Below are 14,711 nucleotides of genomic sequence, written 5' to 3'. Positions count from 1 at the left end.
GGGAGCTCTAAGTGCAAAATTGTTTGTTACCAAAACATCAAGAAAATGTTTTGAAAATAGATGAAGTTTTAATCTTTTTTTCAGTTCTGGTTTATAGAACTTAACAAAAATGACATATATGAAAAGGATATTAAGAAATATACTCAGTAAGATCATGGTGGTTTAGTAGATGCAGCAAACACACAGGCAGTTCTGTTGAACTCTGTGGCTTCTGAGCAAGCAGAAATAAACGAACCAATTGATATTAATGAGGAAAACACAAACCCACAATGTGTAACTTAAAAAACAATTCTATATTTAATCATTCAGGTTAATACAGCCATACAAACTGGTATTTAAGAAATCTTCCCAGTTAGCCTATTTTTCATTTTTCCATGTATTGCCAGAAGAGATCACCACAGATAAGTCAGAGTACATGCATTAAAGTCAAAACGATTGGTGCCTTCAAGAGTAAGACCCCTGAATCATGCAAGGAGCTTCACTCAGAAAGAAGACCTTCATCTCTACTTTCAGAATGTTCTTCATGGCCCTCAAACGAGGATGGTGATGGCCATTCCCTCCTGTGTGCCATAAATCAGTGCCCGAAGGGACAGGAAGCAGAGGAGCTCATGAGGGTGGTCGTCTCCAGAACAGATGCTCCCCATTCAGCCACACTTGGCCTGGATGTGCATACCAGGTGTGAGGCTATTGATTCGAGTCTGGATTAAGGAACCCCACTTCTCCAGGGCTCCACATGAGGACTAGCAGGGTGCTGCCATCGGGTCAGGAAGTGGCTTGGAATGGGGGCCGTTCTCACTGCACATCTGGCACTGTGGATCCACTCCAATGCCCAGGAAGCTGGGGTGAAGAGGACAGTCTTTGGTGTGTGACACCCTGAAGCTCAAGTCCAGGATGTGGGCTCTGAGGCGAGTGAGTTTAGCTCTGAGCATCAGCGTTTCTCTCTGAAAGTGGAGTTGGCAGTGTCTTCGTCTGAGACTTCCTGTGAGAATTCAGTACTGCATGAAAAGTGGCCCAAAGTACATAATTAATTATTGCTCATTATTTTTATTACTTCTAAGCTACTTCATTACATTGATGGCCTTTCTGTAATGAATAGCATATTATATTAAAATATAAGCTTATTTATTCATGTAGCAGATATTCATTATGTGATTATTACGTGCCAAACTCTAGACTAGCTCTGGGTTATAGAAAAATGGATAAGTCTAGGTCCCATCTTCAAAGAGCTGGAAAGATAGGAGAGAAAGTAGATTCATGCAATTACCTAAAATAATAACGAGAATAACAACAGTAATAACTTGAGACTCCCAGTATATGCCAGTTCCATTGGTGTGTGGGCTATGGATTGCGAGGGTCACCCCACAGAGGACAGCTGATGGAATCATATTTAAACCTCATGACAATTGCCAAGTATCTTAGCAGCTCAGGCTGCCATAACAAAATACCACAGACTGGGTGGCTTCAACAAGGGTGATTTGTTTTCTCATGATTCTCGAGACTGAAAATCTAAAATCAAGGTTCCAGCAGGATTGGTTCCTGGTAAGACTTCTCTCCTCAGCTTGTAGACAGCTGCCTATGTGCTATGTCTTCACATGGCAGAGTGAGCAAGCTCTCTGGTGTCTCTTCATATGAGGACACTGACTCCATCATGAGGACCTACCCTCAAGTCCTTCACCTAAATCTAATCACCTCCCCAAAGGCCCCATCTCCAAATACTATCACAACAGGGGTGAGAACTTCACATATGAATTGGGAGAACACAATTCTGTCCACCGCACAGAGGTAACCATGCCATTCTGACTTTCTACACAAAGACACTGGGATTCTGACAGGGCAAGTTGCCCAGGGCCTATCAGGACTTGCCCAGAGTCACCAGTAAATATGGGACAGAATTGGAACTCAAATCCAGGATTTGTTTCTATAGAGAAATGGCCAAGAAACCTTTAGAATCCCAAGAAAAAGCAATTAATTTTCAAGGAGGCAAAATTACTGCAACATTTTGAGGCAGAACCTCTCATCCTGACCTTGAAAGATGCGAGAGGTTCACCAGGCAGAGAGGAAGAAAAAGGAAGAACTGGAGCATCGAGAAAGCAGCTTACAGGAACCAGTACTGGAGAAGCAATGAGGGCTGGGAGGGTGAGCCCAGAGAGAGAGAGATGGGGTCAGGGCAGGAAACGTGGGCAAAGGCCAGGGTCAGAACCTGGGGGAGCAACCTTGGGCAGCTGGGAGTCAGCCAAAGATGCTAAGTGGGGCTGGCGTGATTAAATTCATACCAACCAAAGTCATTATTCCAGCAGAGGGAGAAGCAGGAGGAGTGGGAGAGAGGAGAGACCAGCCAGGAAGATGTAACAATAGCCCCATGGTAATAATGGGCCTTTGAGTTCTGAAACAGCCAACAGAGGAGAATGACAGGGAGGGGCAGTGATGACCCAAGGAGGTGGCAGATCCTCAGGAAACACAGGGCAGGCTCATGGTGATGTGGACCCTGGGGGAGAAACACCCAGGGCAGAGAGTGCTGACTTAGGGGCTACAGGACACTGCCATGGATTGTTTGTCCCCCCAGAATCCATATGTTGAAGCCTAACCCCCAATGTGATGGTATTTGCAGATGGGATCTTTGGGAAGTAATTAGGTTTAGATGAGATCATGACAGTGGCACCCCATGATGAGATGAGTGCCTTGAGAGATCCCAGAGAACTCTCTCATGCTTTTCCTGCCATATGAGACGACAGTGAGAAGGTGCCTCTATGAATGCGGAAGCAGGCCCTTACCAGACACCAAACTGCTAGTGCCTTGGTCTGGGACTTCTCAGCCCCCAGAACTGTGAGAAATAAATTCTGTTCATTAAAGATGCTTCATGATGTCATTTAGGGGAAAAAGTCAATCTTGTTTCTTAAAGAGGACTAAACAGTGTCCACCTGTTACTTCAGAAAGCCATGGCACTTGCAGTGCTGTAGCAATGGCCTGGAGCATCTCTCCCCTCAGAGGCAATCCAGATCTGCTGGGCTTTTAAAGGGAGCAAGTCCTGGCTCTGTGGGGCTTGCTGTGGGCTTAGTTCCTTAAAATTGCAAAGTCACCGCCAAGTCAGATTAGAATGGAGCCCATGTCACATATTGAGGGAAATATTTTCATGCTTTTTCTCCATTATCTACTTATTAAAAACAATCTACTAACCTTGCAGGTGACTTGTCTTTAAGCACACCACTCCTGTCAAGGAGAGATGTGGTCTCCTCATTTTATACCCTGTTGGCAGCCCTGGTAAGAGCATCAATGATTTTTCCTCAACCAGAGTCACAGAGGGTTTTCTGATGTGTCCTATCCACCCAGCTAGGTTCTCCTACATTGTGCTTATGAAACGAATATCTGGAATCTAATTTTAGAATCTTCCATTTATTCCTGCAAGTTTCAATTTGTTGATCTCAGCTCAATTTACCATTTTTTCACATTTACTTTCACTCATGATTTTATTTTCTATTTCATATGTGCTTTCATATTTGTTACTGGAATGTTAGGTAAGTATGTCTTCCATGATGTCATTCAACCCATTGATTAAAATGTTGAAGAGAATAGGTTCAATGACAGAGTTCTGTGGCCATCCACTAGAGATCACCCCAATGTTTAACATTCTTAGACATAATTCTGTTCTAATTAACTAGAGCTGAACTGAAAATCTAGTAGACCAGGAATACTTTGAAAGAGTCTCAGAAGGCTGGGCCTGCAAGCTCTCACCGCCATCCCAGTGTTTCCATTCCCGGCACTGAAGCCCCTGGGATCTCATCCTTAGGTTTCAGATCCACCACTCTAGGCCAGCACTCGCCCTGCTGATCCAGAGCCGGCTCTAAATCAGCCCAGCCCATGGGCCCAGAGTGCCAAAGTCCTGACCAGCCCCCGCCAGGCACAGCTTTCCAAAGCAGGCAGTTTTGTCACTGTTGTTGCTTTTAATCTTTCTGTAAAGAGGCACATAATTTCTTGCCAGTTCCTCCTGACAGCCTCTTGGGAAAAGTATTTCGCGTGTGTGTGTGTCTGTGTGTGTGTATAAAGTGTGTGAAGACAGAAGGCCTAAATTCCCCCACTACCCAGGGCTCCTCCCATCCTTCTTTTCATAGCTAATTTCGTTAAGTGTTTAAACAATGCAAATCCGGCAGCCCTCCTTCATTAAAGCTGTAAGATTGAGGGCAGCTGCCGCCTAGCTATGGGCCCTCCCGGCCAGCCTCGGAGCCGAAGCGTCCATCAGCTTTCCCGAAATAGCGAGGCTCTGCTTCCTTCCCTGCCTCCCCTGGAATGACCCCGGGGGAAGGATACTCCATTTCCTACGCCCAGATTGCTTTATTTATGATCATCCAATGAGTCCATATTTGGAGAAAAAAAATATCACCACCATGTAGAATGAAATCATACAGCTGTAAATAACTAATGTAAGTGTTTAAATTAAAAGGAGCTCACGATAAGATTGTGTATGTATGGAACTAGGTATAAAAGTCTCAGACAGGGAGTATGTGAACTGGACTCCGTTCTCTGACAGGCAGGGTGACCCAGGACAGGACAAGTGGGGCTCTGACAACTTCAGGGGCCTCATGGCTGAGGAGCTGTTCAACACCATTCTTTGTCAGATTCTGCAAACCTGGATAAGGACAGCCAAGGAGTTCAGCTCCTTAAAAATACAAAGTCACCACCGAATCAGATTAGAAGGGAGCCCATGCCACATATTGAAGGAAACATTTTCATGCTTTTTCTCCATTATCTACTTATTAAAAACAATTTACTAACCTTGCAGGTGACTTTGTCTTTAAGCACACCACTCCTGTCAAGAAGAGCTGCGTGCTCTCATTGTAGACCCCGTTGGGAGCCCTGGTAAGAGAGTCAATAATTTTTCCTCATAGGTACACATAAATGCATTCTAGAGAAGTCATGTGAAAACCTAATCAAATTTGCAGCACACCAACATGTTTAATATTTGAGATCCCTTGAGTTAATTTGTACAGTGAAGAATCACCTTATAAACCAATAATTACCCTGTCGTCCTGCAATGTTGCTTAAAATGAAAGCTGCCTACCTAGGTTTCAAAGCTTATATTTCCAGAACAGTTTAGACTTCACAATGAAGATCACTCCTTCTAAAACATGACCCTTCCAGGGCGAGCCGTTCTCATTCCACCATGAAGCACTTATGCCTGAAATCCAAATGGATAGTAAGAGTCAGTGAAAGTCACTCTCCTTCTATTGGAAATGGATATTACTCCAGAGACACTAGATTTTGGTTTCACCATTGGCTGAGGCTCAACAATTGCCAGCTGGATGATGAACCAATACTTGGGAGTCAGGAGATAGTATATTCACAACTGACCAAAGCCTGGCTTCTTTTCTTTTCTCTTAAATGCATGTCAGTGGCCTCCCCTGGGCTCCCTGTCTATGCCACCATGCAGGGGGCACATGTGGGTTGCAGGCTCTCAGTCAATATCTTATGATAACAATAGCCATCATTGTGAGGATTCCCCAACAGCACTGGGTGTTTTACGACACAACCAAAAACTAGGCACTAGTGCATATTTTAATTGGTAGTTGGGAAATGTGTTAAGATGTTTTTATAATCAATTTGTAGATCAATGTTCTAAGTATATTTGGAAAAGTACATTATCCATTTGTGCAATACAAATATGTGACATGGTTTGCATCCTCTACTAACTTATTGGTTGTTGTCCACGTGATTTGTTGCAACACATGTTTGTTGACATTACTACAACAACGGTGCTTCCCTCATTTTCTTTTTCATTGCTAAAACTTTTGTTAATTACATTTGATGCTCTTTTTAATCACCATAGAAGTGTGCAAAATTGTCATACTTTGATTGTGAATTTTTTCTTTTAGCTGTTTTGACCTTGAGTTCCACCTTGTCTCCTGTTCATATTCACACTCCTGTCTCTTTTTGTTTGGATTCATTCACTATATCATTGCCCGTTGCCTTATTTTTAATATTTTTGGATTAACTGGGTACTCTAAAGCAGTATTTAAATTTTACTCTTAACCAAATGTGAGTCTGTGATTCAAAATAAGAGTTCATCCCGATCATTTTATTAACATAATTTATATGCTTAATTTTATTTCTGCTATTTTGTTTTATGGTCCTTTTTAATACACCTTTATACTAAAGTTACTTTTTTAATCTGACTTTTCCCTTGTGATTTGGAACTCATATCTACTATTTTCATTCTATTAGTAATGACATTTAATAAGTATGCACTGGAATCTACTTTCTCTAATTTTCATGATCAAAAACAGGCCCGGCATAGGTGGCTCACACCCACAATCCCAGTGCTTCGGGAGGCTGAGGCAGGAGGATCACTTGAGCCCAGGAGTTCAAGGTTACAGTAAGCTGTGATTGCACCACTGCATTTCAGTTTGGGCAACAGAGCAAGACCCCCACTTCAGGAAAAAAAAAAAAAAAAAAGACAATATAAGTTGATCCTTTTCTGTGTGATATGAGGAATATACTCAACTTGTACATCTTGTCTTCTGGCCATTCAATTCCCAATTTTTAGTGATGCAGTATGGAATTTGAACTAGATAGCTATTACTTAACATTTTTAACCATGTATCCTCTTTTGGAAGTTATTTTTGGCATTTTCGTTGTGTTTCCATGTCCTATTGAGAATTACATTAATTTTGTTCTATAGTTTGTTTGTTTTGGGGGAAGAGGTTATTTGTTTATTTTTACTAGTATTTTATATCATGAATTCTCCATTTTTGGATTTGATATTTTGATTTCTCACTCAATTGGCTTAAAAATAACTCACTAAGATGTTTCTTGTTTGCATTTTTTGTGGCTTGTTGTCTGTCCATACCCTCATGTGGGGTCTGAACTTCTAAAGTTCACAAGAGGATGCAGTTTTTCTGCGCTGGGATCTCAATGTCCACATGGCAGCTAGGGGAACCAAAATGGGAGAATCCAGGACAGACACTTCAATTTAAATTTCAGATAAACATGAAATAACGCTTCTGGTATAAGAATGCCCCTAATATTGCCTGGGCATCCCGCATTTGATCTGGAACCCCCATGTGGGTCACCTTCCTTTTCTGGGTCACATTTCTGCAACTGTTGGTCATTGTCTTCTAGTTACAAAGAAACAGGAACCAAGTTTTATTGCTTTGATCGTCACTGAATTTTTTTTGATTATTCTTGAAATTAAAATAAATTATCAGGGTAAGTCTGGGCAAAAAAGCCCTTCATTATTTTGTCTAGATTTCCAAAAAGTCTTTCTTTAGTTTGAGAAATTTCCACCAAATAGTTCTTTAATGATAGCTCCACTTTTGGAGGTTCTTTCTCTGAAATGCCTAATATTTATAAATTAAATATATCTCAGCCTATGCCTTTGCTATATTTTCTCTCATTAACATTCTGTTATCCTCTTCTTCTGACGTCTGTGATGTCAAATTTGACTTCTCTCTTATAAAACCTTTTCTACTGAAAGGTGCATTTTGCTCTCCCCTTCCCCGTTTCCATTTCCGAAACGAACATTTTTTAAATCTTCTCACAGCCTTCCCTACCCTGTTTGTTTTTTTCTTCTTTATGGTTCTCTACTCGAATTTCATAGAAGAAATGCTCATTTGAAGTTTATTGGAAACACAAATCAGAAGTGTTCTCAAAATTTTCCCATCTCTTGCAGAAACTGTATTTTATAGGAAAATATTATCCCTGATTCCTCAGAGTGCTGCTTCTTTTTGAACTGTGCTATCTTCTCATTCTCCTGGTGATTTTCCTCTGTGTGTTCGACATTACAGAGGGAGTCCAATGTTTGTCCAGAACCAGTAGTTGAGATCCCAGTCTGAGTTATTCCAAGTCAAGGTAAGGGACAGGGAACAAGACGGATTCTCAGTTCCCTGTGATGATTCAGCAGCCCCGGGAGCCAGGAAGCGAGCCGTTTTGAGACGGCCTGTGCCGAGCGTCTCTGCCCTTGGTTCTTTTCTCAGTTTGGAAGGCATCGGGAGTTTCCCGGAAGTGCCCTTGTTCTCTGCTGAGCACCAGCGAGGGTCACTCCTGTTCTTGGCCTGTTCTTGGCTTACAGCCCATGACAAGTGTCAGCTGGGGTTAGTGACTCCCTGGCTTTGTGAAAGGCAGAATTTCTACCTACAAATCCTGCAGCCTCCCTCTTCCCCTCTGGGCCTCTCTTCCGGACAGCGCACATGCCAGGAAAAGCTAGGGGGCATTGGAGAGAGCCTTCTAGACCTTCTGAACTACAGTGTTCCTCCTTTACATGTAAGGAACTAAGCTAAGGGAACTCTTGACATTTCCATAATGCGGCTATCACCCTACCCTTCCCTCAGCCGATTCACATTTCCCTGTTCATACAGTAACAGACCATGTCGGTGTGGAGTTTGCTTAGGATAATTTCTCAGATTTCACAGTTTGAATATTTTGCTGAATTTTCTCACTTGTAAAGAGTCCATTTTTCCTTTTTCTGGAACAAATGATATGTAAAAAGCTGTATGAACTCCATTTTCATTTGGAAGCTGTTCCATGAAATACATTGTCCAATTTAACAACGGGTCCCATTGTCAAATTTATTCTCAATACCAAGGCCAGTCATAGATTATCAAAACTTGTAGGCTGGTCAGCGTCCATGGGCTTCTGGTGAGATGTTTTACAGATAACATTCTGTATAGGAAGCAATCGTGGCTTCATTCTATAATAGGCAAGTTGCCAGGAAATGCTAAATCAAGTGGCAATCAAGTCCCTAAAGAAAGTCATTTCTGATTTATGGTGATAGCTCCAACAATTCTGCTGAACTTCTTACACATTGAAATGACTACTTAGTTATGTTTTCCATTAGAGCAGAGAACAGCTGGCCTGCCAGAGACCCAGCGTAGCAGCTGGAATGCAGAAACCCTCATACCATTAACCCCGAAGCCTGAGAAAAAGATTTCTTATTTCCAAAATGTAAGTGCTTGTTTTCCCCCAGCACATCTGACACCCTGAGTCCGTGGTGGTGTTCAGAAAGTGGGAAGCAGCCTGAACTGGGCTGGAGGCGAAGGCAGGAACACAGGAGTCAGGCGCTAGTGCAATGGGGACTGAGCACTAGCAGGAGCTCCCCAAGGACCGGGGAGGTCTGCGTTATTTTTAAATTTATCACAGTTTCAAGAGACTTATCTAGAGCAGTCTCATCTTCCAGCTGCTGGAGCTGCCTGAAACCCTCTAGAGTGTGTGTGTGTGTGTGTGTGTGTGTGTGTGTGTGTCCACGTGCACGTGTATGTTTTCTTCTATGTTCGTCTATTTTGCTCCTGGAGCTTTAAGAAGAGCCTAGATTAGTATTGTCCAATAGAGTGTGATACAAAGCACATATGTACTTTCAAATATTCTAGGGGCCACACTAAAAAAAAAAAAAAAAAAAAAAAGAGTAAAAAGACACCAGTAAAATCATTTAATATCATTTATTTAACTTAATATATCCAAAATATTATCAGTTCAGCATGTAACCTTCACATAACTTATTAATGGGATTGGGTGCTTTCTTCTCTTCAGGCCAGGTATTTGAGCTCATGTGTGTCTGTCGTGCATTTCACACTTACAGCCCACCTCCTGTGGATTGTGCCGGCAGCTGGGACGGGGGCCGTCTGGGCAGTGAAGAAGAACAAACTCCCCGTGTTTTAACCATTCAGCTCTGCTCTGGTCTGCGTATTTCCCTGGCCCTGAAGCTCCCCCTCTTGGAGGCACCCCTCTACCAGGCCCTTGAAGAATCGTGTGTGAACCATCACTCCTAGCCCTGTGCTACCAACCCACCTCACTCACAGGTCATGCAGAACTTTGTAACTAAAATCCCAGGACCTGAAAAATACATGTATGGGAGCTCCCAGACAAAACAGAATCACATTTGGACTCCCAGGAGAAGGCCGTATCTTTCCCTTGGTCTTCCCTGCCTACTTCCAATCGTTGTCTCACCCTGTTTCTCCACAAACTCTCTTCTCTTTTCCTCTCTGCTCTCCCCTTCCAGATTGAGCAGGATGGTGGTGGGGCTGCTGGGGGGCATTTCTGGGTCCTGTCCTGGGGAAACAGTTTGCAGAGGGGAGGCAGGGAAGGGCAAGGCCCACTCTCACTGCACTGTCACTCCTACAGCTAAGAGTCTGAAGCTGGACCACTGCCTCTGCATGGGACAACAAAACCAGGCTGGCGGCACTCCCGTGACAGTTCCCGGACACCCACGCCCAGGCAGCTGGCACACCTGAGTAAAGCTGTCTAGGTATCAGATGAGACTGGTGGGCCTGAAAAACACAGGCCCCACCCAGGACATTTAAATTCAGCTTTTAACCCTGTGCAAGCCAAGCAAAACCAGTGGGAGTCCAAGAGTCATCAGCTCATGGTTCCCACTAGAGGGATGTGTCCTGGGGACTCTGATCACAGCTGGTAGGTATCGAGGGACAGCTGCCTTGCCTCCTGCCCCACCCTTTTAGGGATCTGCTGTCTATAAACTGCCAGATTTCAAGTACCTGGTTCATCATCTTCATCTTCATGCACATCAACAGCCATATCACTGACCTTCCAACCAACCTTCCAGCCTTACCGACCCTCAGTCCTTGCCTCTAATGGCCCTAAATTCCATCCGGTATCAGACCCTCAAGTGGAGTGAATGCAGCCTGTAACTCAGAGAGTGGCAGGTTGTCTTCTCTGAACCGGTGTCAGGTGCTACTTTCTCCACAACCCTAGGCTGTAGGCACTCGGCAGCCCCAGAATCTGCAGGCTTAGCCCTGCCATCTGGAGAGCAGTCCCTGCTGCTGCTCAGGAGGACCATGCAGCCCAAGGCGAGCCTGGACTCCCTCACAGTCTCTGCACTGTCAGAGTCCCCTAAGCTCTGCCAGGTCTCCCTAGTCAGATTGCAGCATGTCTGTCTCCATGTTCCGAATTGCATCCAGTCCACCCGCGGGGCCTGGAGCCCTGCCCAGAGGTCCAGGTGGAAGGACTGATGCTCTGTGCAGTCCTGCCCAGACCCCTTCTCAGGAGGTGAGATTCTGTCCTACACATCCAGCAAGGGGCTAAACAGATCAGGCGGAATGGGAATGTCATTGCCTCAGGCGGAACGAGAACTGTCATTGCCTGCAGGTACTGGAAACTGCTACCATTGCCCAGGCTACCGGAATAGATTTCACCTTCGAAAGTGACCCTGGCCTGGATCCTGCTGCTTCTGCCACACCTATTTCCAGTTTCCTCTTCCTCCTGGCCTCCTTCTGAAGTCCCAAAACGATGTCCTGCCAAGTCACACAGGTAATGGCCATGCCGGCTTCTGAAGCCATCCATTTTGTTTCATGTCTTTTCCTTCTTGGGAGGCAATGAGCTAAAGTGAAGAGAATAAGTGCTTTTCAGTCTGAGGAATTTCATCTTGAATCTTGGCTCCAAGATTTAATCATTCTGTAATTCTTGGGCAAATTGCTTACCATTTTTGAACCTCAATGTTTCTTCATCATTAACACGTAATCAGTCCTACTTCATAAGGTTATCAGGATGATCAAAACAGATCATGTAGGTAAGACACTTAGCACATAGCAGACACGGCTACCTGCTGGCTACTGTTTTGAGTGGACCTGCACTTTGCTCACGTTGTAATTGCCAGCCTCTTAGCTCTTCCCTGTTCCCAATCGCCATTAGGAACCTTTGACCCCCTTTGATCCTGTTCACAGCCTAAATCCCACAAGTTGCTATTTTCCAATGGGCTTGTGTAGACGATCCGGCAAGTCCTGCCCATCCCCAGCTGCCTTGTCACAGCCTCTGCCTGTGGTTGGAACTCATCTGATTCTTTCGCACTCCCTCACTATCCCCTGCCAAGAAGCCACATCCAATGTTCTGGATGCCTGGATTTGGGGGGCGTGAGGCTCAAACATCAGGAGGGCCAGAAGGCGATGAGGGAAATATCCAGTTTCAGAGGGTCTCCAACATGGCATAAGCCACTGTGGGAAGGAAAAGACGGTTTCTCCAAATACAGGCTGGGCAGATGCAGGAAGAGCTCATTGTAAGGATGGTCTTTCCAGTGGTGCCTCTTAATGGGTGCATCATTTATTGAAACCCTATCTGAGCTGTCTGCTTTTGCAGCTGTTGGATCTTGTTCTCTCACTCAGTGGTCATTCAAGAGCTGAGACCTTTTAGGTAATAGATGACCATCGCAGAATGAATGACACTCAACTAGCTCTTAAAACCAACCCCCGTATCACAGCTGCAATACACAAAAGTTTATTTCTCACACAATAGTCTATTTGGGTCAGGCAGCCTCCTTCACCTTGCTCTATGTGACCCAGGTCCATGGCCTCCCAGGTCCAACCAGCAAAGACAAAGGAAGTTTACGGGCTCCAACCTGCTCAACCTGGAGGTGACCTCTTCTCACAGCCGCCCACAGGCCACTGGGCGGAACATCTGACCTGACTGTGAAGGAGGCTGGAAAATGAGGGGAGCACAGGGAATGTGGATGAACCAAGTGCTCTGCTTTGGCATTCATGTGGGAGGGGGTGTGGAGGTTTATGGGCTGAGGGTGCATGCATTGTATGTGTATGCTGTGCTTTTCACACTCCTAAAGTGCCATCAGCTGCTCCTCTACCATTTCTCTGTTTTTGGGGGGTTTTTTGGTTTTTTTTTGAAGTCCTTGTAATGGTCCATGTCTTGCACAAAGCAGGTGCTTTATAATGTCGTTCGAGTCAGCTCACTCAGCCTCTGATGAAAGTCTCTTACAAGAGGAAAAATAGAAATAGGTGTCATTTATAAACTCTCCTCAGTTTTAGGCCCAATGCAAATAAGCACATCATGTGTATTATTTTATTTCTTTCTTACAGTTGCTCTTTGAAATATGTGCTATTTTTTATCCTTATTTTACAGGTGAAGATATAGGTTTAGAAAGGGGATATAACTTTCCATGGTCAAAAGCAAATAAACTGGACATCTCAGCCAGCCCATCTGCTTGGAGCCCTCTGCCTTAAAGCCACATCACTCTCTGAGATGAAACACCAGCCAGACACGGTGAAGACAGGAGCAAGCTCCAGGTTTACAAGTGATAGGATTCCTGTGGATTTCTAATTCAGGTTGAAAATCCATGAAATTTAGAATAACATGGGGATAGTTTACAGACATGTGAAGTTCTCCTTTTACTGTGTATGCTTTACTTACAATGCAATACATAGTATTTCCATTGAGACATCAGCAAACATCCTTAGCCCTGTTTGCTTTTTATGCAAACTAACATTACAGTATGATACAAAGAAAACTGTTTCTTCTTAAGATATTTACAACGTGATCGGGTTTATTTAAATAAAGTCCATTATATACCAGTTTTAGAATTGTCATTGATTTTAAAAGGCAGTACTATGCCATCAAATTTGTTCCTAAATTTGTACAAGTGTATTTTTCCTTGCTATTTCCACTTTATCATTATTCTCTCCAAAAGTCTGCAAATTGATTTTGGGGAAAATAGGTGGATATACCACACTAAAGTTGCAGACATCTAAATGCCCATGAAGACTTACTTTTTTGACTCAGGCCAGGCCTAATGTCAGCTGCACAAAACCATGAGGCTCATCCCTGGAAAGAAGAATGTTTCCGCCTTTACTCCCAGTCCTTCTTCACTGTTCAGCTTCTGCATGAATGTCTCTGTGTGCTTTCATAATCTCACATTACCCTAGTATTGTGCTTCAATATTTTTCTAATTTCTAATTTCTAAATTTTCTTTTTAATAAAACTTAAGGACTGCTGAGTTTTTATCCAGGACCAGGAAAAAATAAAAATCAGCACACTGACAATAAAAGTTGCTTTGAGATTGCATCCCATAAGTCACACTTGTTTGGGTGTCCAGGGATACTGCTGTATTTCTAGTGATTTCCTTCAATCACCGCCAAGAGGAAGGCTTGGATTTCCAGCATACTTTCGCTCCCAGAAAGCCAGTGCACAGGGGAGCAGCTTGGCCCCCTGACCATCTTCAACTCTGGTGCAGCCCTGCAACAGAGCAGAGGAGGCCAGACAGAACTCACTCCTGAAGCCAACCCCCCCAGGTTTTGCTCCTGGAGCCTCTTCCTGTGTCATTGTCATTAACCTATTGTGATGCTCCAGTTGTCATTCCCAGAAATCCAAGCACTTGGTCATCTGTGCCCAAGTCAAATTGCTTGCTCTGGGGCATGCCTTCTACTCAAGGAAAAATGAGACCTCAGGAAAATCCGATCCATCCCAGACCAAGCTTCCAGCCCAAAATAGTGCGCTGCTGCTGAGTGTCTGGACGACACTTTGCCTTCTCCTCAGAGGTCTGCTCCAAGGGCCTTGACCTGGCCGCCGGCTTCATGGAGTGAGCAGGCCACGCATGCCGTACATGGAACTTAGGAAGTGCTTGGCCATCTTTCCATTCAAGGTGAGTTTGGTTACAGCTTGAGTAGGTGTAGCTCCACCTAAGAGAACTATCAACCAAATAATTAGGGCTTAGAAATGCTCCATTTCACCCTTCAATTGTCCATCCCAGGGCACCAGCTGAAACGTAGAGGAAGCTTGAGGACAGGCTCACCTGGATGGGAGCATGCCCCTGTTTGCCCTGTTCTCTTCATTTTTAGGATTTTTCTGGCCCTGAGCTTTGTTTATGGCAACTATAACTCATGCCTTTCCCCTCCTTCAAGCCTCTAATCACACACACACACACACACACACCCCCACACACAAAAGCAATGAAACATCTAGAACAGGATAACAATATCAATCATTTAATATTT

At 44.1% G+C, this 14,711-nt stretch overlaps 1 long non-coding RNA gene across 1 annotated transcript; it reads left to right on the top strand.

Annotated features, from left to right (window-relative positions):
- Positions 1–2,385: 2,385 nt before the first annotated feature.
- On the top strand, positions 2,386–13,290 carry LOC140712498 (uncharacterized). Its single transcript, XR_012094101.1, has 3 exons — positions 2,386–2,462; positions 10,440–11,247; positions 12,844–13,290. It is a non-coding gene; the product is annotated as an uncharacterized lncRNA (long non-coding RNA).
- Positions 13,291–14,711: the final 1,421 nt, after the last annotated feature.

The sequence above is a fragment of the Chlorocebus sabaeus genome, chromosome 9, assembly GCF_047675955.1.
Source record: "Chlorocebus sabaeus isolate Y175 chromosome 9, mChlSab1.0.hap1, whole genome shotgun sequence".
Lineage (NCBI taxonomy): Eukaryota > Metazoa > Chordata > Mammalia > Primates > Cercopithecidae > Chlorocebus > Chlorocebus sabaeus.
Note: the sequence above shows the minus strand (reverse complement) of the source record. Positions and strands in the feature narration are given on the sequence as shown.